The following is a 24292-nucleotide window of genomic DNA, read 5'->3' on the forward strand; positions in this document are numbered from 1 at the left end:
ATCAAAAGACACCAAAAAATCAATTTTTAATTTGAAACCCAACGGCTCTTTTTTGTACTGTTGCGACGTTCTCGGAGTTCCGAGAGAATGGCCAGAATTTGGAAAATACTACTGGACCATTTCTCAGAGTTCCGAGACAAATTCTCGGAGTTCCGAGAGAATGGCCAGAGGTTGGAAAATACTACTGGACCATTTCTCGGAGTTCGGAGGGAACTCTCGGAGTTCCGAGCTCGGAGCTCCGAAAAAGTCTCGGAGTTCCGAGAATCCTAAAATCAGCAGACTTTTCTGTTTTTGTTGCTATTTGACTTTGGGCTTTTGAAACTCAAATCTTGTGATAATTTGGAATGTTATGAGGGTCCCAACATGTTGGTCCACCACATAATCATTCACTTAACCAATTAATTTTAGTACGGGGGAGTGTGGTTAGTTTTGAAAAATACATTTGAAAGATTTTGCCTTGACTTAAAAAATCAAAGAGAGAGGATGTACAACAAGTCTAAATATGGTTACGCTCCTCTTTGGTCTTGGTCTTCATAGATCTTCTATGGTGTGCTTGCATTGCTTGAGTGTGTTGAGGTGAGCTCCACATTGATTGTTCTTCCAAGGTGAGTTGTCTCATGTGGTCTCTAGCTCCTTTGACTCTTGTGTGGTACATTTTCAAGCATGACCAAGTGATGTGATGGCTCATTCTATAATCACCCTACCTTATCACAGCACTTCAAGGCAAATTGATTAGTATTCAAGAACATAATCAATTATATTTAGAATCATCAAAACAAGATAGGAGAGTAGACTCTTGGGCTTACAATCTCCCCCCTTTTTGATGATGACAAACAAAATTGATTATGAGGTGTGTGTAGAGTGACATAATAGGCAAGTGAATGCAGGAACTCCCCCTCAATATATGCATAATGATAAATGATAACAAGTAAAATCACATAGTGCATATAGGCAAGTGAATAAATAATCAATTTCTAAACTTCTCCCCCTTTTGTCATCGACAGAAAAGGCGATCTTAATCAAGGTTTAAGCGCATACATGAACAAAATGATATTCGAGAAGTAGTTCATGTTGATTAGTTATAAAACTCCCCCTTAAACTTTCAAATGAGGCAAACTAAGATGTATAGCAAATAGGAGTGAATGAAGATTGAGTTAGGTACTCCTCCTAAATCAATGCTTATGGTATAAAATATGTAGCCAAGTAATGCACATATACCTGTTCATGATCGAGATGTTGACATTACTGTCAAATTGTTAGGTATTTTAATTAAGGTGAAGGTACTTCTCCATCTTAGAGAACTAAGAAGGCTAAGAGTACCAATTGAGTGATTTTTAAGATTAATGTTTGACATCTCATTCATGCAAATACTACCAAACAGGGATGATATATATATATATATAAGCTAGTGAAGGGCACAAAGTATTTATCTGGCAATTTCTTTGACTTGATCCGCACTCCAAATGTTCAAGGCACTTCGGATATAACATATTCTATCATCACTAAGGGGTTTTGTAAGGATATTAGCCAATTGTTCCTCAGTTTTGATATATTTTAAGCAAATGTCTCCTTTTTGTGAGTGATCTCTAATGAAGTGGTGCCTAATCTCAATATGTTTGGTTCTAGAGTGTTGTATGGGGTTCTTTGTCAAGTTTATAGCACTAGTATTGTCACATTGGATGAGAATATTTTCCAATTTAATTCCATAGTCCATCAATGTGCTTTTCATCCATAGGACTTGTGCACAGCAAGCTCTAGCTGCCACATATTATGCTTCTGTTGTGGATAGAGCTACTGAATTTTGTTTCTTGCTAAACCATGAAACAAGTGATTTGCCCAAGAATTGACAAGTCTCACTAGTGCTTTTCCTATCCACTCTACATCCAGCAAAGTCTGCATCCGAATATCCAATGAGAGTGAAGGCAGTAGATCTTTCATACCATAGTCCCAGACTTTGGGTTCCTCTTAAGTACTTGAAGATCTTCTTGACAGCAGATAGGTGAGACTCATTTGGATCCGATTGAAATCGAGCACAGAGACAGACGGTAAACATAATGTCTGGTCTGCTGGCTGTCAAATAGAGTAGGCTACCTATCATACCCCTATACATCTTTTGGTTCACAGATTTGCCAAATTCATCCTTTTCTAACTTAGCAGTTGTACTCACGGGAATTCTTGATGTCTTGCTGCTATCCATACCATACTTCTTTAATAACTCATTTCTATATTTTTCTTAATTTATAAATATCCCATTTTGGTATTGTTTGATTTGGAGTCCTAAGAAGTCGGTTAACTCACCCATCATGCTCATTTCAAATTCATTTTTCATTAGAGTTGCAAATTCATCACACATTTTTTGATTAGTCGAGCCACAGATGGTGTCATACACATAAATCTGGACAAGGAGGATATCTTGATTTTCGCTTTTGATAAATAATATTTTATCCACCTTTCTCATCTCAAAATATTTTCTACTATAAAGGTGCAAAGCCTCTCATACCAAGCTCTAGGAGCTTGCTTCACCTCATATAAAGCCTTATCAAGCTTGAAGACATGATTTGGATGTTTGTAGTCTTCAAAACCTGGAGGTTGCTGAACATACACTTCCTCTTGGATATAGCCATTTCGGAAGGTACTTTTGACATCCATTTGATATAATTTAAATCCTTTCTGAGATGCATATGCCAAGAGTATCCTAATAGCTTCCATACGGACAACAGGAGCAAATATCTCATCATAGTCTATTCCTTCCTCCTGATTGTACCCTTGGGCTACAAGTCTAGCTTTATTTCTAGTGATAATTCTATTTTCATCCATTTTGTTTCTATACACCCATCTTGTGCCAATGACTGGATGATCACTAGGCCTAGGCACTAGCCTCCACACCTTGCTCCTTTCGAATTGACTCAACTCTTCTTGCATAGCCATCAACCAATATTCATCATTTTCGGCTTCTTGATGGACTTAGGTTCTAATTCGGATAGGAACGCCAAGTTGTTACTCACACTTCTTTAGCTCATCATATTCATGAGATAGTTTACTATTTTCATGCTTTAGTTTGTTGTTTTCAATAGATAGTTCTTGTCGATTTTTATTTTGTAAGCCCAATGATTCCCACCTTGGCATTCCCATCTTCTTTTGATGATTCCAATACACAAGTGATTTTATATTACTAATGTGTTTGATTGTCTAAGTTGTAGATCATGATTGTATAAAGATAAGATTGCTTGGATTGAGGCCAATAAGCTCTCGTTGGACCATATTTGGAAGGCCAAGACATCGGAGATCCAAGACACATGAAAACTTGAAGCATCGCAATTGAAGATCGAAGTCGTTTTTAGAATGTAAAGATCCAATCCTAATTTAGATCTTAAAAGGCATAAATTATCCACACACCTAAAATGCTTAAGTGGTTGTCCTTGTGGTGTTCCAACAATTTGGAACCCTCATAACAATCCCACTTGGTGAAGATTTGGAACCCCAAAACAAATATGAAACAAGAATTGAAAATCTACTGGAAATAGGCTTCTCGGAACTCCGAGATTTGGTCCAGTAACATTTTCTTATCTTCTGTTTCATTTCCCGGAACTCCGAGATAAATTCTCCGAACTCTGAGAATTTCTCGGAACTCCGAGACCACTTGTTCGGGAAGAAATTATAGCCGTTGGAGTTTTTGCCAGAATTACCACTATGCCCCCAAACGGTCATATTTTGGGTTTTCTATATATATGGGTATTCTAAACTTCCCAACGATGAATCCTAACACTCAAAAACTCTATTTGAACATCCTAAGAGTGAATCAAGCTTGTTTATGCCTCTCATCCTCTAGAATTAGGATTTGGATCATTAGGCTCAAATTTGTACATCTTCTACAAACCTTGTAAACCCTTGTGAGGGATTTTTTGTTCTTTCTTTCTTGTTCATATGATTGTATTAGGGCGAGTGTTCAGAGAAGCGGAGCCCACTCTCCGTGGTGAGGATTGCCACCAAGGTTAAAGGCAATTGGAATTGTAATTGGCACCGATCTTCGCCGAAGTTAAGAAGATCAACATAGTGAAGCCATCAACGGGTTTGGTTGGTGGAGTGGAGTAGGCCTCGTGTTTTGAGGACCGAACCACTTTAAATCTCAGGTGCATTCTCTCTTATCTCTTGCTTTATATTTGCATTGCACTTCGGATTTAACTTGTATGCTTAATTGCCTTTTTGATCTCTTATATCTTCAAAATTGGGTTAGAGTTTTCAAAAGCTTAAAACTTGTTAGTAACCTAATTTTCCCTCCTCATAAGTTGTCATTAGAATAGTACTCGGTCCTACCCTTGGAATTTCACTTGGTATCAGAGCCTTGGCTCTTAAAAGATTTTCTTTTCTTGAAATCTTTGGTAAATTTGTTTTAAAAATTTAACAAAGGAAAAATCATAAGATCATTGGCAACTTTCTAATTGTGAAATGGCAAACATAAATGGAACCAGACTTCAGGAAGGCCATTCCACAACTACACCTCCTTTCTTTGATGGGTCCAACTATGGACATTGGAAGACAAGGATGCGCATCTATCTTCTCTCTATAGATGTGGAGCTTTGGCATATTGTTGAAAATGGATACACTTTGCCTTCCAAGCCATTTGAAGAATGGAATGCTGTAGAGAAAAGGCATCCAAATTTAAATTACAAAGCTATAAACTCTTTGTTTTGCGCCTTATCTACGGAGGAGTTTAATAGAGTAGCTCTTTTTTATTCTGCCAAGGTTATTTGGGATACTCTTGCCGTTACCCATGAGGGAACATCACAGGTCAAGGATTCCAAAATAAACTTGTTAAAGAGCAAATATGAAATGTTTAGAATGGGTCAAAATGAAAGCATTTCCGAAATGTATACCCAATTTTCTAAAATATCAAATGAATTAGCTAATCTTGGTAAATCTTATCCTACTGATGAGCTTGTGGGTAAGTTGCTTAGGTCACTTCCTCCACATTGGGATTCAAAAGTCACCGCCATACAAGAATCAAAGGATCTCAAGACGGTAACTATGGAGGAGCTTGTAGGATCTCTTATTACTCATGAGATGCTCCTCACTAGCCAACAAGAGGAGAAGAAGCCAAAAGAGAAAGAAAAAGAGAGTAGATCCTTAGCACTCAAGGTGAAAGCGGACCCATCTTCCTCAAGTGAGGTGAATAGTGATGAAGAAGAAGCTTTGAGAAAATTCAAAAGCTTATGAAGAAAAAAACACAAAAAGGACAAAAAGAAGAAGAAAGTAAAGTAGGAGGAATAAGATGCTATAATTGTAAGAAGACGGGACACAAAAGACCGGAGTGCCCTCTTCTCAACTCATCTTCCTCGAAGTACAAGGGAAAGAAGAAGGATTGGAAGAACAACAAGGGTCTTGTAGCCGCTTGGGATGCTTCTAGCACTTCGGGAAAAAGCTCAAGTAAAGGGGAAGCTAATAAAGATGATCTTTGCTTCATAGCACTCACCCATGAAGATGCGGTAAATTCTAACCTCTTGTGATTCATCAAGGAGTGATAGTGGAAACATATCTTATGATGAATTGTGCATTACCTTGCATTCTCAAATTTCAAAAAATAAAGTTCTTAAAAAATCTATTTCAAAATTAGAAAATGAACTTGATGTTTTGAAAAATGAGTCCATCTTCTTCCATATCTAAATCTCAAGCACAAATTGAAAATTTTAAACTTCAGATTGAAACCCTTAAGGGTATGTTGGATGAGAAATCTTACCAATTAGTACAATTTCATAATGTGGCAAGCTCTTCCAAATCTTATGAAGATGACACTAATGATTTTCTAAATCAAATAACTCATCTTCATAATGAAAATGAAAGGTTAAGATTATGTCCCCATGGATTCTTAAATGGTAATAAAATTATTGACATAATCTTGAAAAAGGCTAATCATAGAACTAATCATGTATTTTATGATAGGACTAGTCTATCTAACCCTCATGTCAGATGCCATTATTGTGGAATCAATGGTCACTACCTATTCCAATGTGCATCTAAGATTAGGGATTGTGGTGGAACCAAGAAAGCTTGGGTTCCTAAAGCCCCCATATGATTCTCTTCATATGTGTTTAGATTATGGGCTTGCAACTAATAATTTGTATATCTTTACCTTTGAATTTTAAAATCCCCTCTTGTATTGAATTTGTTTTCCCAATAGGGGAAGTTTTATGTTTGTCTTTTTCCTTGAAAAAGGGAAAGCTTAAAATTGTAAATTGCATCCCTTTGATTTTCTTTTACCCCATCTTTTTTATTGATGCCAAAGGGGGAGAAAAATCTAGTGTAAGAAAATATATGTATGCTTTTATTGAAAAATCTCTTGTGCTTGTCATCATCAAAAAGGGAGATTGTAAGCCCAATGGTTCCCACCTTGGCATTCCCATCTTCTTTTGATGATTCCAATACACAAGTGATTTTATATCACTAATGTGTTTGATTGTCTAAGTTGTAGATCATGATTGTATAAAGACAAGATTGCTTGGATTGAGGCCAAGAAGCTCTCATTGGACCACATTCGAAAGGCCAAGACATCGGAGATCCAAGACGCATGAAGACTTGAAGCATCGCAATTGAAGATCGAAGTCGTTTTTAGAATGTAAAGATCGAATCCTAGTTTATATCTTAAGAGGCATAAATAAGTATCCGCATACCTTAAATGCTTAAGTGGTTGTCCTTGTGGTGTTCCAACAATTTGGAACCCTCATAACAATCCCACTTGGTGAAGATTTGGAAGCCCAAAACAAATATGAAACAAGTGAAAATCTACTGGAAATAGGCTTCTCGGAGCTCCGAGATTTGGTCCAGTAACATTTTCTTATCTTCTGTTTCATTTCCCGGAACTCCGAGATAAATTCTCGCAACTCCGAGAATTTCTCGGAACTTCGAGAAAATCTTTCGGAACTCCGAGACCACTTGTTCGGGAAGAAACTATGGCCGTTGGAGTTTTTGCCAGAATTACCACTACGCCCCCAAACGGTCATATTTTGAGTTCTCTATATATATGGGTATTCTAAACTTCCCAACGATGAATCCTAACACTCAAAAACTCTATCTGAACATCCTAAAAGTGAATCAAGCTTGTTTATGCCTCTCATCCTCTAGAATTAGGATTTGGATCATTATGCTCAAATTTGTACATCTTCTACAAACCTTGTAAACCCTTGTGAGAGATTTTTTGTTCTTTCTTTCTTATTCAAACGATTGTATTCGGTCGAGTGTTCGGAGAAGCGGAGCCCACTCTCCGTGGTGAGGATTGCCACCAAGGTTAAAGGCAATTGGAATTGTAATTGGCACCGATCTTCGCCAAAGTTAAGAAGATCAACATAGTAAAGCCATCAACGGGTTTAGTTGGTGGAGTGGAGTAGGCCACGCGTTTTGAGGACCGAATTACTTTAAATCTCGGGTGCATTCTCTCTTATCTCTTGCTTTATATTTGAATTGCACTTAGGATTTAACTTGTATGCTTAATTGCCTTTTTGATCTCTTAAATCTTTAAAATTGGGTTAGAGTTTTCAAAAGCTTAGAACTTGTTAGTAACCTAATTTTCCCTCCTCATAAGTTGTCATTAGAATAGTACTCGGGCCTACCCTTGGAATTTCATATTTAAAATCTTGATGGTAGCATTTAAATCATGAATTTCAACTTTACATTTTTCATTTTCATCATCTAAAAACTCATGATCTTTCTTTAACCAACCAAATTCTTTTGGTATGCTAGAAAGAGAATTTTCATGAGATGCATTTTTATAAAGTTCAATTTCAAGTTCATCATGTACACTTTGCAAGGAATCAAGAACTTCTTTTAAAATAATGACATCATTTAAAGTACGTACTTCTTGATTGTCATTTGTTGAAGCCATGAAGCATACATTTTTTGCTATCAAGCAATCTTCTCCATCATTCGGTTCACCTTCACTTTCATTGTCATCATCCCATGTGGCAGTCATTCCTTTCTTGTCTTCTCTTCTCTTGAAACGATTGCTTGGAGTAGGCTCATTGTTGAGTGGACAATCCGGACGAATGTGTCCAAGTTTCTTGCATCCGTAGCATCGGGGTTGAGATGATCCGTCAGCGAGCTCTTCTTTCTTCTTGAATGGAGGATTGGCCTTTCTATTTCTCATGCCTTCCATATTCCTTTGCAAGAACTTGATCCTTCTTGTTAGGAGGGTTACCTCATCTTCCATGTCTCCCTTTGCCTCTTCATCATCACCTATATTGCAAGCAAAATCAACACCTTTTCCTTTTTCAATTTTATTTTTAATTTCAGGTGCTTTTGTTTTGAAAATCATCTCATGGGTTATCAAGGACCCTATTAGTTCATCTAGGTTTAATGTGTTCATGTCCTTGGCTTCGGTGATTGCCGAGGTTTTGGATTCCCATGATAAAGGTAGGGATCTAAGGATTTTGGTAACTAAATCTCTATTTGAAAATTATTTTCCAAGTCCCCTTAGTCAATTTACTAAGTTAGTGAATCTAGTGTACATGTTGGCAATGGTTTCATCAGGTGTCATTTGAAAAGGTTCATATTGCCTAAATAGATGATTCATTTTAGATTCCTTAACTTGGTTAGTTCCCTCATGGTAACTTCTAAGGTGTCCCAAATTTCCTTAGCCGAATTCAAGTTTGAGACTCTATTGAATTCTCCGGGTGACAAAGCACAAATTAAAGAATTCATGGCTTTGGCATTGTAGTTTGAGGCTTGTTGTTCGGCTTCGGTCCATTCATTTAGATTTCTAGTGGGCAAGGTATATCCATTATGAATGACTCTTCACATTTAATAATCTTGGGTTAAAAAGATTTTCATTTTGGTTTTCCAAAATTCATAATTCGTTCCATCAAAATAAGGTGGCCTAGTGTTTGAGTATCCTTCATGGTGTTGAAGGCACTTTGCCATTTTTAGAAGCTTTTCTCTAGACCGGTTAAGGTTTCAAACAAAGTAGAGACGAGGCTCTGATACCAATTGAAATAAGGGTCTATAGAACCAAGAGGGGGGTGAATTGGTTTTATCAAAAATATATACCATTTTAAAATTCAAGTATTAAACCTAATTTGATTTTTTCTTCTCTTGATTAGATTTTGGTTAGTTCAAATAATATCAAATTAAAAGGAAATGCCAAACCAAACAAAAATGAAAGTGTAAGACAAAGAAGGAACACATCGATGTATAGTGGTTCGGGCAAAGCCCTACTCCACTCTTCTTGAGATCGTCCTCAAGGATTTCCACTATGTGAGACCTCCACGATGCCCGGTTCCGAGGCGATTACACTCCCAAGGGGTATTAAATGAGGATGCCCTTGACACCTTTACACCGACTCTCCTTCTACGCCGAGTTCTAAGCGTTACTCCTTAGGGTACTAAAAATAGGATGCCCTAGCCACCTTTACAATGAATAGAAGATGAAGATTGCTTGGCTTCTCTTGAAAGCTTGATGCACAATGAAGTCCCCTTGAGTACTCTCCACAAAAAGTTGCAAATGAAAGCCCTAAATCCAAACTCTAATGATTTGCAAGTGCAAGGCAAGTTTGGTGGAGAAGAAAAACAAAGTCTCAAGCTAAAAGGGATTTGCAAGTTCTTTGAATGCTTAAGGATGTTTTTCAAAATGGTTCAAGAGAGAAAGATAATCCTCTTGAATGAGTATTTATAGCTCTTTGACAAGATATGACCGTTTGGGGGTGTGAGTATCAAAGACACCAAAAAATTAATTTTTAATTTGAAACCCAACGGCTCTTTTTTGTGCTGTCGTGACGTTCTCGGAGTTCCGAGAACCATTCTCGGAGCTCCGAGAAAAATTCTCGGAGCTCCGAGAGAATGGTTAGAATTTGGAAAATACTACTGGACCATTTCTCCGAGTTCCGAGACAAATTCTCGGAGTTCCGAGAGAATGGTCAGAGGTTGGAAAATACTACTGAACCATTTCTCGGAGTTCCGAGGGAACTCTCGGAGTTCCGAGCTCGGAGCTCCGAGAAAAATCTCGGAGTTCCTAGAAGCCTAAAATCAGCAGACTTTTCTGTTTTTGTTGCTATTTGACTTTGGGCTTTTGGAACTCAAATCTTATGATAATTTGGAATGTTATGAGGGTCCCAACATGTTGATCCACCACATAACCATTCACTTAACCAATTAATTTTAATACGGGGGAATGTGGTTAGTTTTGAAAAATACATTTGAAAGATTTTGCCTTGACTTAAAAAATCAAAGAGAGAAGATGTACAACAAGTCTAAATATGGTTACGCTTATCTTTGGTCTTGGTCTTCATAGATCTTCTATGGTGTGCTTACATTGGTTGAGTGTGTTGAGGTGAGCTCCACATTGATTGTTCTTCCAAGGTGAGTTGTCTCATGTGGTCTCTAGCTCATTTGACAACACTTCAAGGCCAAGTGATTAGTATTCAAGAACATAATCAATTATGTTTAGAATCATCAAAACAAGATAAGAGAGTAGACCCTTGGGCTTACAGATACATACTACCATTCTAAGTACTCTCTTGAACTTCTCTTGAGCCAATCTTCATTTGATCTTCAATGTGGTGCTTGGCTTGCTTTGGGATCTTCAAAGTTGAGCTTCTTTCTTTGACATCTTCCAAGAATAATGCCACCATTTGGTTCAAGCTCCTTTGACCTTTGCATTTCTTGTTGACCCTCAAGTTTTGGCCTTCATGATCTTCCTTTGCTTGTTCAAATGCTTGAGATGCTTGATGTTGAGCTTCTCCAAGGTATGATGGATCTAAGTATGCTCCAACTCCTTTGCGTTGTGTTTGGTTCATCTTCAAGCATAGGCCATGTATGGTGTGTGCTAGCATTTCTTGACCTGTGAATTACCTGTCTATAGCACAGCACTCAGGGCAACATATTAGTCCATAAAGAACTAATCAATTTGAGTTTGTTAATCATCAAACAAGGTGATTGAATGAACCCATGAGAACCCTTGGGCTAACACAAGTCAATTATTCGGTCTCATAGTTCATTCGCAACTAGGCTAATATCCCTGACTCAGGCTCCTTTGCAGTCAAGTCAATTCCCCGTTTTCTGGTTTAGTTGCAACCAAACCAATATCCTTCCCGGCTCTCTCACATCCAAATCAACCTTTCAACTTTGACTTGCTCGCAGTCAACCCATTTCTCTTCAATTTCCAGCTTGCTCGCAGCCAATCGATCCTTTCGATACCTTTGCAAGGGATGCCAGAGCAATGTCCCTTCAAAAATTTTCAATTGGACACTAGAATAACGTCATCCATAACCCTTTTCTTGGAACTGCTTTCATTATACCCTTTAGTTTCGCCCAAAATCTCGGGCCAGCCAAAATGTGTTGTCATGTCAGCTTTGCCATTCGTGTGACAAGCACACTCTGCTAAAGAGGGGCATCTGTAGACACCCCATTTTGACCGGACCCTAAAAATCCCAAAATCGAATAAAATTTTGAAGCCAAATCTCGAAATTTCCGCAAAACCGAGCTCTAAGTGTGAAAGAACTTGAAAAATACCCATTTGCAGACCATTGTTGAAGCCTTTGTGGAGCCCGATAGATCCTGAACCCCGTCAATATCCACCGTTCAACTACCTCTGATGCCATTCCTCATGTCCCCAAGATTTGAAAAAAAAATCAAAAATATCCCTAAGCATTGATATTAGCACTCCCCCATTGAGGTCACCGAATTTTGAAACTTACCCGTGCAACCTTATTTTCGTATTTTCACTAACTTACCTTGTCTGCTTGAATACAAAGTGTTATCCAAGGTGTTGTTATTACTCCCAAGAATACACTCACAAAATTTCAAAGGGAAGGAGTGAAAAAGAAAAAAAAAAACGACAAACCGAGTTTGTACAAGTATCAAATAGGTTGTGCATATATCATTTCTGATTTATAAAAAGGGAGTGAATAACATTTCAAGGTGGCTATACAAGGAAGAAAAGGAGTGCAAATATATCTCTTCTCTTTTTATCCGCCCCCCATCTTTACCTAGGCCACCCCATTGTAGTATAATAGAGTAACCATAATACACTAGATGGGGCTGTCCAGGGAAAAGAAAGGGGTTGAATACATCATTTCCCTTTTATCAAATGGGATCGAGCTAGGGTTTTGGGGCAGATGGTGTTTTTTTTCTTCTCATTGCAGAGAGAGTAGAAATCAGAGGAGAGAAAGGGAGTTTGAGCTCCATATTCACCCCTACCTCCAACCAGACACACCCCCTTCTCCTTCATCAAGCCGCTACTCACCTCCGTACCTATAAATAGGGCTTTCATTTTATTCGATCGGAGGGGAGGAAAATTTGGGAAAATAAGAAGAGCAGAGAACAAGAGAGGGGGTTTGGAGAAAGGAGTTCCTGTTCTCCAGCCATCAGATCGGAGCTCCGGTCTGACTCCCACATTCGCCTTCTACCTCGGATCTCAGATCTCTCTCTCATTTTCTTTCTCTAGATCTAGGTTTTTTAGAGAGTCTCCATTTAGAGTTTGGGGAGAGTTGAATTGAAGAAGCAGAAACGGGATTAGATACAATGGGAGAGGAGATCCATATCCCCTTATCATCAATTCCTCAGATCTGAGAAAGAAGGGTAATCGGCAATGTTTTGGTGAAACAGGGAGAAGAAGAAAACCCTAGCTACATTTTAGATTGCATATCCGATCTCTTAGATCTAAGGTTGAGGAGGTCACGGCAAGAGAAGAGTTCAAGCAAAATTTGAATTGCACGGGAATTTCAGTGTAATTGTTCTATTCTTGCAAGAAATTGTGCATTATCATCTACAAATCTGCTTCAGAGCCTCGACAGGTAAGTTCTTTTTTTTTATTCTATAATGAGATTGTAGATGATAATCATTACACCCTGTTGTTTAGAGTAATCTTTCCTTTACATTTCTTTTAGTTTATGACTGCATGAGGTTTGAATTTTTGTTATTATCCTTATGATCCTTGTGATCTTTGTGATTTTTCTTTTATGAGATATGTGTTGTATATTGTTATGAATAGATGAATGTATATAGGAATCACATCGTCTAGATATTAATTAGCTGAATTAATGGCTCAGAGATTTGTACTTGTATGTTTAGGATAAGGTGTCTGTGCATGCGATGATATTTCCTTTTAAATGAATTCTTCTTAAAATGATCTTGTATTTTAAGAGCATTTTCATATGTTTGAAACAGTATTTTGAAGAAAATGAGTTGAATTTGCATGTTTTACCTCCAATTTTGTCAAGATTGTCTAAAGTAGGTAGGATCTACTATGAGTGATAAATTTTTTATTTTTTTAAAATTTGGCTATGGTTCGAGGCTCCTGTGCTGAATTTTCAATTTGGACTAATTTTGTTTTACTTAAAAAGATAGTGCTAAAGGTGCAAGTTTTGTTTTAGCTGAAATACATCTTGTGTATGATGATGCTCGTGATTTTCATTGTTTCCTTAGACCTGATTGTGAATGTGTCCTTAAGAATAAGGTGTGTGGAGGTAATTATTTGGTGGATGAGAATGGTATTGTTATGAATTAGGAATGCCCTTGTGTTTTATAAATGCATGCCATATACTTATTATAAATCTTTTGTGAGCTGAATACATGAGTAACATCTGAGATATACTGTTTTTAATTGAGGCCAGAAGTGTACTAGAATCTGTAAATATGTATAGGTTTTCTTGTTTCTGTGTATTTGTGTGCATAAGTAATGGCGATGTAAATATTGGAATCATTTGGATTGAAGGTCATATACATTTTTCTTTGATTGTCTATCCCTGTGTCCAAGTTAACTTGTTGATTTTTCTTTACATGTCCTCCCTCAGTGTTGTGTTTAGGCACCTTAGTAATTCAGACTTATACACTCAGTTTGTTAGATTTTCAGGTCACATTCTGTGTTCCCTGTTCTTTTTTTTTCTTTGAAAATTCAGTTTGGTAAAATGGATATCTATGATTGAAACATAAGTTTGACAGAGATTTGACACTGTTAAACTGATGGTTATTTTGAGACATGTGGTCACAAGGATTAAAAAATTTTGTTGTTTAGCATAAAGTTCAAATGCATGTTTTAAGATTGAAAACTTGTTTGCCCATTTACTGTAGTAAGGATCATTTTTGGTTATTTGAAATTACTATGGTAATCTCTAGAAAATAATGTTCATGTGTGGTGGATAAAATGTTTGATTTAATTCTCAATGTCTTGTTCCTATTTTGAAATCAGATATAAGTTCTCATTGTTTTCCCTTATCAAATTTTAGAAGAAATCGCAAAAAAGAGTTGCATGAATATTATCATGATAAGGTACTAAATGTTTATTTAGTTCATTGAGGAATTGGTTACTTATAGTGTTAATCTTCTAGAAGTAGAAGCTGAACAAGATCATTATAAGAACTCATGCATTTTATTGTTTTTTTGAGAATGCAAGCTGAATTGAAAATAATACCCACATGTCTGTGATTTCATCATTATTAGAGACACTCCTCAGGATTTTAAAATGCAATGTATATGTTGTGGAACTATCATGTTCTAGTGTGGAAAGTTAGGTCATTCCTCAACTTATCAATTTTCTTCGAAGAAAGTAATGCTTAAGGTAATTATAAACTAAATAGGGTTGAAATTTCCCTTTAGCATAGGTTGGGTATTTATTGATAGTTGAAGTTGATCTTCACTTTCTCTTAAGTTGGTTTATTTCACATAAATATATTTGGATTTGGGCTTTCTCATGATCGTTTATTGTTCTGTGTTAAAAGAGTTTACAGCAATGGTGGGATGAAGGATAAGATTACTAAAGTGAATTGGTTTTCGTATGCACGTTTTTTAGTCCAGAATTCCTAGGTCATAATAGATATGCCTGCTCAAGGTATTCTTTGTCATTATAATTTTGTTATGTTTCCCCAATGTAATTATGTTTGGGTTTTATGCTTCCTGTATGCTTATTCTTTAGATTTTTGAGCACTTGGATTAGGACACATTGCACCCTAGTTTCATTGATGCTTTCATTGTTTCACATATCCTGAGATCAATTCATGCTGGTTTGAGAATATACCTGTTCAAAATCCTTTAGGTGCCGAATGGCACATAAATAAAATGCGACTATTTAGTTGTCAATTTCAGGTTAAGGTTCAATCTTTGTGTATGAAGTCAAGTTTTTTTTTTTTATTATTCTTGAGTTTACATCATCATTTCTTCTCCCGTCCATTAGAGAGCTTGCTTAGTTTCAATAGCATTATCTCCATTCTTCTTTTTATAGGAGGCTTGCTCAGTTTTGGTTGTATGTTCCAAAGTTATGTTCCCTTCTTCATTGCAAGGGCGATGAAGGAGTCATCCCAAGCCCATCTTTAGAGGGACTTACCAGGTTATGGTAGTACGCTTCTCCTTCTTTCTTCTTCTTTAGGTAGAGATCTCTTACTCTTTTAAGTACTGTTAGAAATTAGTAGCTCTTCCATCGCAAGGGCGATGAAGGCATTAGCCCAAGCCCATCCTTGGGGGACTTGCTCGGTCCAAGTAGCACTCCCCTCTCTATTTATAAGACTTGCCCAATCTTTTGGACATGTATACCCCCCTTTAGATATGTATACCTTCAGACATTAGGCCATTCATTGCAAGGGCAATGAAAGAGTCATCTAGCGCCCCATTAGGAGACTTACTATGTCTCATTAAGGTGTTTCTCCTTTGGAGACAAGCCTTATCGTTTAAAGCCTATCCCTTAGGGAGTTTATCTTGGTCATGTATAAAGTAAGCCCATAGGAGGTATGTCTTGCCTCATTTATAGGATTCCCTTCAAGTTGCACCCCTTTTTAGTTGAAGACCAATTTGGTCTGTTAGTTACCCTATTCCTATTTATCATTGCAAGGGCAATGATAAGGTTACTTATAGCCCTCCATAAGATGCATTCAGTGTCTCAATAGAGTTAGTTGTTTCCCCTATAGGAGACATGATTTGTCTCATTGGTTATAGTTGTCCTCTCTTTTAGGAGACTTGCCCAGTCTCACAAACATCCATTTATCTCATCTTATTTTATGAGACATGCCTTGTCTCATTAGCACCCCTCTTAGAGTCACCAGTTTAGGAGTCAGTCTTTAGTTTATGAGTCTGTCCTTAGATAGAGAGTCAGTTTTTAGCATAAGAGTCGGTCTTTCAGGAGTCTGTCATGTCATTATAGGGAGCTAGAATTTTGTCCAACCTTTCATCAAGTCATGGGATTCCGTCCAACCCTTGCAAAGTATAGGATTCCGTCCAACCCTTGCAAAGTATAGGATTCTGTCCAACCTTTGGAAATCTTCTAAGTCTGTCTTGCCCTTATAGATGTTTATGAGTCTGTCCTTTCCTTTTGTGAGTCTGTATTCATATTTGAGTTCCCTTTTAGCTCTAGGGATTCTACCCTTAGCACTGACACTCCGCCAGGCTGTGGATCATGAGGTGCAGACATATGGATTCCCTTTGGTTAAAAGGGTGAAAACACTTTAAAAATTCAAAAAGTGAAAAACTTTAAAAAACAAAAATGTTGAAACATTTCAAAACAACAAAACACTTGAAAACATGAAAATTCAAAAAACAAAAAAATTAAAAACATACAAAAACGTTCCCAAAAGTTATGAGTAATTAGGCGTGTAGTTAGGAGAGTCTGTTTCCGAACTACGTTGGCTTGATCCCCTCTCACGAGGTACGTAGGCATCTTGGGATCCTTATCCCAAGTACAGTCAAACCTTTCAAAATAAACATGTTCAAATCATTCAAAAACACCAGTTTTTGAAAAGATCATTCCCTAGAGTTAGGAGTCTGTCCTAGATATTTGGGGTGTCTTAGAGTTAGGAGTCTATCCTGGTTATGTTGATGCTTTGCGTGTTTTGTGAGTGACTGTCCCTAGAGTTAGGAGGCCTCGACCCATGGTCGGTTAGACACTTAGTCGAGCCGATAACTAGACTAGGATGCACTTAGTTAGCCCATTATTTTCCTTAGGACATACAGCCTAGTTGCACATAGGATGTAGGGCCCACCTGCATTAGTTTAGGGCTAACTTGCATTAGTTAGGGCATATAGGGAGTCCTAAAAGTTACAATTCACTTGAACTTAAGCAATCGTACAAGAAGTTTTAAAAACTAGTCGGGTCTAGTTGATCGAGTCTAGGATAGCGGTCTTAGATGGTTAGGCATCGTAGTTTAGAATAGGCCACCGAACTACGTTGACTCTGATTCTTCCTGAGGCCGGGATACGTAGAGCAGCCGTGATGGCCATCTTGGTCCGAGTCAAGTATCACATTAGAGTTTTAGGGTTTGTTATTAGTATTTTTAAAGTTTGTTTTTGTGGTGACTTCTTGCTTGTTATGATTCTGTGTATAGGGATATGCTAGTGTGCTTTCTTCTGATATTGTGGAGTGATCACTTTCTTTAGATGATTCAAATGCTAGGTTGTAGCTCTCACATGTTTAGCTGTAACTCTCACATGCTTAGCAGTAGTTATTTATTATTGCTCACTATTACTTTTGCTATCATCTACTGACGTTTGTTCACTGTGCAGGTTTATCTCTTTAGTTATAGACGTGCATATGTATGTTTATAGCTTTCTTAGATGCGTTGTGTTAGGATTAGATATGATTGATAGAGATTGGTAACAGGGTTATCAGTTATTGGATCCACACTAATCTCCTGCGCTTCTCTTAGAGACAGCGAATTCTAGTGTTCGTTCTAATGATAGATGATACCGGTATCAACTCTCTTTAGGCATGGAAGTTAGACATGATGTATGGAGATAGGTAGCAGGGTTATCTTATATTGGATAAGCATTAGTCTTCTACGCCTCTTTAAGAGACGTTGGATTCTAGTGTTCATTCCAATGACAGATGACACTTGTATCAACTCTTCTTAGGACCTGGATGCTTATTTTTCTTTTGCCTATCCCCGAGACATGCATGCTTAGGTAGACTTCTTCTCGGGGATATTTATTCCTACTTCATATGATTTTCGCTCAAAATTCTTCAAAGTTAATAAGTAAATGGCATAAGAGACAGGGTGTTTACACTCGGACGAATTGGAGGCGCCTAACACCTTCCCCATTCGTCATCAGGCATGAACTTCTGTATCTCTAGTTATCCGTTACGACAGAGTATAGTATGGGATCCAGGGCCTACATCCTTGGATGACGACTCTTCATTGTTTCAGGTTCCGGGCTCGTCCTCAAATCAAGAGGTATCTCATTTTACATCGCCACTCATTGTAGACACCCCATTTTGATCGTGCCCTAATCCTTCCGATTTTGGGCAAAACCCTATCAAACCAATGCTTTAGGATCCCAAATTTCACCCCAAGGTAGGTTAGGGTCCCACCAAGCTCACTGTAAAATGTCGTCGAATTGCGAGCGCGTTTGCCTAGCAAACGAGCCGGGAGAGAATCATAGTACAAATGCAGAAAAGGGGGGGTTAATTCATCCTGAGCGGTGCAGATCGTGGTCCGAATAGGACACGATTGCACTGTGCGTTTATCAATATTTGCGCAACCGCGCGCCAATAAAAAATGGTAGTGTGGATATCAACCACCAAAATCCCTTATAAATATCATGTTTTCTCTCGTGACAAAAAAAGAGAAAAAAAGATAAATCCCTTTTAGAGAGAGAAAGAGCGAGAAATTTAGAGAGAGAGTTTAGATCTGATCTTCTTCTCCGGTTCATGCTCCGGCCAGCTCCGATCTTCTTCTCAGGCTACTTCACGCCATTACTTCCGCCCTCTTTCCTTCATTTGCAGCCCAACAAGCAGAGAAAGGGCTTCGAAAAAAAAATCTCTCAAAGAGATCAATCTCATCTTCTCCGATCATGTTTTTCCAATAGATCTCCGGCCGATCTTCATCCTTTCCGATCACTTGTCATAGCTTCAGGCAACCTCCTTTTTCTTTATTTCTTATTTTCAAACCCTAGGTTTGTTTAGAAACCATAGATTTTAGTTGGAAACCCTATGCTTCCAAATCATAGATCCGTTCTTTCTTCTTCATTTTTCTTCGGTTAAAATCATCATTTCAGACTACTCACCTTTGGATTCTTTTCTTTCTTTAGCTGTTGTACCAGTTTTCTTTGTTATTCTCTAATTGAAACCCTAGTTCAAGCTCATAGAAACCTTAGATTCGTTCTTGTTTCAGCTCATTCACTTCTTGAGCTTTTAGATCCGAACAGAAGATGCCGTTATATTTGTTCATATTTGTTTTAATTTTGATTGGCCTAGTTTGGATCCAGATATTTGAGATTTGAATTCAATAAAAGCTCTGTTTTATCATCTTTGGTGGAACGAAGAGAGTAACTGAAAAGGAGAATCAAAGAAGCTCGAGGAAGAAGGTGTTCATCTCAAGGAAAACAGGAAAATTCATTTTGTTGGCGTTGAGTGGAATTCTGGACATCTTTTCAGATATGTATTGGTGAATTGCTTGTTGTTCATGGCCTTTACCAGGTGCTCATTAGATCAGTGATATTTGTAAGTTTTTCGTCATTCTTTTTTCTTTGTGTTGGTTGCTTATTTCATTTTTTTTTTAGATAAGGTTAGTTTAATTTGCACCTTTCCTTGTTTGAATTGAGTTCCCTGACAAAAGATATTTATTTATTTTTATTTATTCGGTTTTTTTAGTGAGGCATTATAAGGCCCTATTTTCCAATATCTTTTTTTTTTATTTACAATCTGTTTGAAACCTTGACTTCATAAAGATCATGTCTAAATTCACATGCAAATGCCAAGGCAAGAACACTATAATATGTTACATTGGAGTTTTGTGTGAATTGTTTTATTTAAAAAAAAAATGATAACACTAAATAGAAGGAAGGGAGTCATAATGTTCCGTTTCTTGTTTAAGCCTAAGTAGTGTAGTGTATAAGCTATAAGCTTACTAGCCTCCTTGGGTTATTGTTATCGTGGGGAGGGTGAATACAGTTATGGAGGTGTTGTTTACTTGTTTGATCCATTAACTTTTAGAAAAGAAGCAAAATTTTATGTATATATTTATGTATATATTTAATAGACATTTCTCTCAGGCCAAAGAACACAAAACTGAACAAAACCTGTACATGACCTTTAATCATTCAACCCCTATACAAGCTAAAAGTCCTTTATTTGATAATTGATTGACTATATAATTCAATTCTGATTTAATAGTAAACTTCTTAAGCTAACTATCCAATAGCTATTGATTAAATGATAAACAAACAGGTTTCGTACTCCTATCAAACCGTATACTTTTAATGTACAGTGTGTAAATAATCATTTAATTTAAGCCCATCACATAATGCATTATGTATGTGCAGCCTCGACAACTAGGTTGATAATCCATATGAACTTCGGGGATCTCAAAATCATTGTCTTTGCCCATTTATGCAAGATATACGAATTGTAATGGCCCAATCTACAAGAAGTAGCGCTTCTAACTATACCCCACACAACACAGATATAATACTCAAACATAAACACAACACACACATAGACACAGACACCTATCATTCACACACACTTACACATTAGCACACTCACATACACACTTATTGACACACACACACACACACACCTACACACGTACTCTCAGGCACACACACACCTGCTCACAAGCACACATAGTTACGCACACACATATAGACTTACATACATACACATATAACCCACACATACATACACACACACACACACACACCTACATACGTACTCTCAGGCACACAGACACCTGCTCAAAATGACTGAAAGAAGTGATCGACTCTTAATGATTTCACTTATGGACTACTCATCTCTTTCAAAGAGTAACTGGAAATGCATTGATTTTGATTAAAGACTGGACTCAAGTAACCTGAATGAATTTTCAAATGTCAACCCCTTTTCAAAGATGCAAAGCATTCTACTGAAGGTTGAAGATCGCTGGTGTAGATTCTAGACTCCGCTGAGATAAAGATTTCAAAGAAATTCAACTCCAAAGGAGAACAACTTGACTATGAAGCTCAATACAAAGAGTGTTCAAACTTCTTTAGTCTCTATTTGATGAAAATATCAATCTAACGTATCAATGATTGCTTGACATCTTTTATGACGTAAGTCATAAAAGATGCCCCTAGTATGATTACTTCCATGGCAAAATTCATTGAAGAGCAACACAAAAGGAATGGGCCAAAGGCTTTCATTAATGAACACTTGGGATTACAAAGTTTTTTTTTCACAAGCACATTTGAGTTTGTAAATCTTCTCTTGAGTACACTTGACTTTACAAAGCTTTTCTCAGATACAAGAAACTTGTTTTATTCAAAATCTTCCTCATATCTGCCATCTACTAATGCTACAAACAGGCTTGAAAAACCTAGTACCTTCTGAACTCTGTTCTGTTTCACATTATCCACGGGAGCCACAAATTCGCTGCTTCTATGAATTTTTTTTATCACCCCAGCATTGAGAGGACTTTAACTGAATAAGACTTGGAAACTGACTTTAACTCGACAAAGAACAGACTTTGACGAATAACAAACGAGGACACTGACAGATACTTCACTCAAACCCTAAGAGAGGCTGAAATCTGCTTTTTAATTTGATAAACATTTTAAAATAGTTAAAAGTCCACCACTCTTAAAGTCTTTTGAATACCATGTTTAAAGATGTTTCAACTTCTTTTCAGGATCTCCGTCATGGTTATTATCCCTTTAGATTGCTTAGTTTCAATTTTCATAACTCAAAGAGTAACAAAAGAAGTTCTGCTGGCGCTTACTCAGACATTAAAGAAGAGCCAAAGAGAAAATGAAAGTTCAACTGGCTTTCAAAAAGCTCTGTCCTTCATGAAGTTCTTGCCATGACCAAATCGCCCTTTTCGGTTTTCGATTTAGCGAACCCTATGCCTTATATTTTGCCTGGACTGTCTGCTTGCAAATTTTCCATCCAGCAGGCTCAAGACCTTGATTTTTGCCTAAGCTGCCCTTTCGGGTTTTCAGATAAGCGGGTGAATGACCCTAACTTTTGCCTAGACCGCCCTTGCGGGTTTTCAGTCTAGCAAGTCTAAGACTCCATCATTTTTTTCTTTCTGTTTCTCTGCAAACTTGGGCCTAAATACACCAGAAGGACTTTCAAGTAGGCTTAGGTTCAAAGAGGTTAAACTTTGGTTTGTTTGTGTGTATTTAAACTGAATCTGGACCCTCCAGACTGCCTACGTATCCCTGAAGAAATGGGAATTAGGTTTGGGTAGTTCGACCATTTGGACTTTAAGGATTTTTTATTATTTGTTGTTTTTTTCCCAAATGTTGCGAAAGATGCGACCGAACCCGAGTTGATCAGGTTGCCTACGTACCCTTAGAAAGAGATCAGGTAATAACATAGTTGAAAAAAATAAAAAAAATGCCCCTAGTTTGTGGTTATCAAAGAAAACAAGATTTGTTTTAGGCTCAAAGGGTGTGCAAACGGTTTTAAACATCTGGGTTGTTGGCTTTAAGCTCAGGTCGATCAAAGACGGCCTCCTAGCGTACTTAAGCATAATAATTCTTTAATTGATCCAGGTTTGTAGGTTCATTTAATTTTTCTCAATTTTCATCAAGGAGTCTTACAGCTTTTTCAGGCAGAACTTCATCAACAATATAAGGACCAGACCAGTTTGGCCTGAATTTCTCTCTAAGATCATATACCGGTGCCCTATAGGACTTCAAGACAAGATCTCTAGGCTTTAAGTCTCGGACACGAACTTTCTTGTTAAAAGCTCTCTCAGTCCGCCTCTGGTATCCCTGGATATGGTATGAAGCTCTCAGCCTCTTCTCATCCATCATCTGCAACTCATCATGTCTGGCTCTAGCCCATTCAGACTCTAGTAAATCAGCTTCCATCATCACTCTCAAAGAGGAAATTCTTAGATCAACAGGGAGAACTGCTTCCATTTCGTATACCAAAGAATATTGAGTTACACCTATCGAAGACCGGATCGATGTCCTATAAGCCCATAAGGCATATGGAAGCTTATTCGAGCAGTCCTTATATGTTTCAGTCATCTTACTAATGATAACCTTGATATTATTATTTGCTGCCTCTACAGCACCATTTGTCTGCGGTCTGTAGGGAAATGACTTGTGATGTTTAATCTTGAACTCTTTACATAGGTGTATCACCTCTTTCTTAAAATGTGATCCATTATCAGAAATCAATTCGTGAGGTACTCCGTATCTGCAAATAATGTTTGTACGGATAAACTTCGCAACTGTGTTCGAAGTTATGGAAGCATACGAAGCGGCTTCAATTCACTTCGTAAAATAGTCAATAGCCACCAGGATGTACTCACGTCTGCTTGAGGATCTTGGATAAATCTTTCCAATGATGTCTATTCCCCATACTGAGAAAGGCCATGGCGAAGTCAAAGAATGTAACTCCGAAGGAGGAACATGAATGAGATTAGCATAAACTTGGCACTTGTGGCATTTCTTCACATAAGTAAAGCAGTCTGCTTCTATTGTAGGCCAATAAAATCCAAGTTTCAAAATCTTCCTTACTAACATTTTTTCATTCATATGAGGTCCACAAACTCTCTCATAGGTCTGCTCAATAAGTTCTGCAGCTTTATCTTCATCAACACAAATGAGTTGTATGCCATCGAATGACCTTCTGTAAAGCTCTTCACCACAAATTATGAAGTTGGTAGCTAATTTATGAAGCGTCTTTCTTTCTTTACTCGAAGCTTCTAAAGGATGTCCATTACCAGAAATAAGGTTTCCGATATCTGTGTACCAAGGCTTCCCATCTGAACACCTTGCTGAAATCTTTATAGCATTCACATGCGCAGGAGCCCACTGCAGTCTGACGGCTAGTGGTTGAACTTCCATTGTTGCAGAAATGTCTAACATAGAGGACAAAGTAGCCAAAGCGTCAGCAAAATGATTCTGGTCCTTGACAAGTGACTAAATGTGATGTTCCTGAACTTCTTGACCAGAGATTCCAAACACGTGTTATAAGGGATCAATCTATCTTCTCAAGTTTTCCATTGCCCATTAATCTGGCAAATGATCATGAAATTCGACTTAGCAACCCAAGAGGGGGTGAATTGGGTTTCTTTTCAAATTTTAAGGATTTTGAAAACTTAGATTGCACTAGTTTTAGATTGAATAGGAAATCAAAAATAGTATTTAAAGCAATAGTAAAAAGCTTACCACAAGAGAAGAGGTGAAGAGACAAAGAAGCTTTGACACAAGAATTTTTATAGTGGTTCGGTCTTAGCTCAAGACCTACTCCACTCTTCTCAAGTTACTCTCCTTGAGGATTCCACTATCTTTTTCAAGAAACTTAAATATGGCGTTCCTTTCGCATTGTACAAATCAAGCTTCAAGCTCCAAGGGTTTACTATGGCGCCCTTTGTGCCAAATACAAAGAAGATGAA

The sequence above is a fragment of the Tasmannia lanceolata genome, unplaced genomic scaffold (genome assembly GCF_043159265.1).
Source record: "Tasmannia lanceolata isolate RefF3 unplaced genomic scaffold, GAP_Taslan_0.1 ptg000008l, whole genome shotgun sequence".
NCBI classification, from domain to species: Eukaryota; Viridiplantae; Streptophyta; class Magnoliopsida; order Canellales; family Winteraceae; genus Tasmannia; species Tasmannia lanceolata.